Genomic DNA, 2,873 nt, shown 5'->3' with positions numbered 1-2,873 from the left:
AACCAACTAAGGAGCCCTCAGCTCTGTAAGTCAAAGAGCCCAAGACTGCTCTGTAATGTGTTTAATTTATGCTTATATTTGCTCTGATAATAACTGACATATTTCCCCATCTTACCCCTCTAATAGAGAAATAATGGGCTTCTATTTTTTAATAGGACTCCCCAATACATTGCTTAATATATATTTATTCATTGCAAAAATATTTATGAAATATTAATACTAACCAATAACCAGATTCTAAAAACTAAGAATAGTGAGATAAATGTGATACAAACCACTCTTCAGAGGTAGAATCCAGAAGTAGATATATGAAAAATACACAGATATAACACAAGGTATGATTTATTAGTGTTGTAAAACAGCACAAAAACTGTGTTCAGGGAAACAGATATAAGTTGATAAATAATTGATGCTTTCAGAGAAATGTGTCAGTTGAAGAGAACCATGAAAGATAAACTTTAAAAAGGGTCTGAGGATTCTAGGTTAAGGAAATCTAATGTGTCAAGACATTGTAAAAAAGATGAATGTTTCAGTGTGTCTTGAATTCAGTGCAATCAGTTAGCTATTGCCATATAAAGGCAGCAAAATTCTTAAAGGTCATTGTGTTAAAACCACTGTCATTTATTCAGAATAGATTTAGGCTAGGAAAAGATAAGAATAATGATTTCTGCCCCCAAAGTTTATATCTTTCTCCTAGGCTCAGTAGTCAACATGGGCATGATTTTCTCATGGTTCTGAAAGAGATGTGAGAGCAACTCTCAGCTTTTGTCACATCTGCCAACATCCAATTATTCAAAGCAAGTTATATGACCAAGTCAGCATAAAAGAGTAGCAAATATTACTTAACCCATGTAAGTAGTAGGCAGAGTATTTACAAAAATAATATAGTGCAAAACTCACAGCATTACTAGTTTTCTTTCAATAAAATATCCTCCCTGCATTCTACTGAAATTTTTATGGCTTTCTCTTATCTGAATATGTTTCTGAATTAAAAAAACACTTATTAAATTATATTTTTGCACAAGTTATCACAGTCCACTACCTTGATTTTTAATATTTTAGCTGCTCATAGAGCAGATGTTTGTAATAATGTAAGTTTATCTTATTTGCAGTAACTCAAGACAGTATATCAAGTGCTCACTTGAACAGCACATATGCTAAAATTAGAATACAGATTAGCATGGACCCTGAACAAGGATGTCATGCAAATTCATGAAGTTTTCTTTTGTTTGTAACAAGTAGTAAATAAAGTACAGAGATCTAATGCACAGAATAATAAATATATAGAGTAACATTATACTATAGTCAAGTAATATGATAAATGTTGCTTCAATGGCAACCATGTTACAATACACAAATGTATCAAAGTAGCATGTTATATACCTTCAATTTAAAAAATCTAACATGTTAAATATGTCAAATTTTTTTAAAAAGACAAGGTATTGTTTTTACATTTCATTGTTTTTTTTCTTTATTTTGAAATGTAAAACTGAAACTGAACAATAACTAGTGGGAGAAACTTATTTAAATGATTCATTTTACCTAGAAAATACCATGATAGCTGAATATGGTTCTAAACAACATTTTCCACTCAGTTCTTAGAGAGAACTGTAACTTCAATTAAAAACACACGTGAAAAAAAGAATGCTTTTTGATATAATAGGAAGCAGTTAGGCAAAGTAATGTAATCCAATCTCAGCATATCTAATAGTTTGAAACACAACAAGGTGCATCTTCTAAGAAGAAAGTCTATATCCCAAAGTCAGTGTCTATGTGCAGGATTTCAAACTTATGTCTAGTTATTGATGTTCAGAGAATCATATTCCACTGATAGAAACTTTTAGCTTTCCTAATATGTTTCCATGGAACATAATTCCATGTATACTCTCAGGTACCTTCCAGGGAGAATATCGGTAGGTTAAAAATGTGGTATATTAAAATACATTGCACTGATGTGCAGGTTCCTCTTTCTGTTAGGTTGCCATTATTTGCTCAGGGGAGACTTCAAATACTAACATAAGGTGCTTTGAACTTGTAAGATCTGTAAGGTTGAGATTTCTCACACAAATCATAAGAAAAATAAGGTATCTGGCTCCCAATATATGTAAATGATGGAAATCATCAATCTCTCTAAAAAATGCATTATGTTTTCTAATAATAACTCCAGAATGTGTTTTTAAATTTGATTTTTATATTGTTTCTAATGAAAGATTTTTAAACATACCAGTGCTAATCTTTATTTTTTTTGAATTTTTGAATTTTATTTTTTTATACAGCAGATTCTTATTAGTTACCCATTTTATACATATTAGTGTATATATGTCAATCCCAATCTCCCAATTCATCACAACACCACCACCCTCCGCCACTTTCCCCCCCTGGTGTCCATATGTTTGTTCTCTACATCTGTGTCTCTATTTCTGCCCTGCAAACCGGTTCATCAATACTGTTTTTCTAGGTTCCACATATATGCATTCATATACGATACTTGTTTTTCTCTTTTTGCCTTACTTCACTCTGTATGACAGTCTCTAGATATATCCACATCTCTACAAATAACCCAATTTCGTTCCTTTTTATGGCTGAATAATATTCCATTGTATATATGTACCACATCATCTTTATCCATTCTTCTGTAGATGGGCATCTAGGTTGCTTCCATGACTGGCTATTGTAAACAGAGCTGCAATGAACACTGTGGTATATGACTTTTTTTGAATTACGGTTTTCTCAGGGTATATGCCCAGTAATGGGATTGCTAGGTCATATGGTAGTTCTATTTGTAGTTTTTTAAGCAACTCTATACTGTTCTCCATAGTGCCTGTATCAATTTACATTCCAACCAACAGTGCAAAGGATTCCCTTTTCTCCAC

The 2,873-nt window shown here is 32.1% G+C and overlaps 1 pseudogene; it reads left to right on the top strand.

Moving 5' to 3' along the window:
- The first annotated feature begins 1,133 nt into the window (after window positions 1–1,133).
- On the top strand, window positions 1,134–1,232 carry LOC131744296 (U6 spliceosomal RNA; annotated as a pseudogene).
- Window positions 1,233–2,873: the final 1,641 nt, after the last annotated feature.

The sequence above is a fragment of the Kogia breviceps genome, chromosome 17 (assembly GCF_026419965.1).
Source record: "Kogia breviceps isolate mKogBre1 chromosome 17, mKogBre1 haplotype 1, whole genome shotgun sequence".
NCBI lineage: Eukaryota > Metazoa > Chordata > Mammalia > Artiodactyla > Physeteridae > Kogia > Kogia breviceps.
The sequence above is the reverse complement of the archived record's forward strand: the minus strand, read 5'-3'. Positions and strand labels throughout refer to the sequence as shown.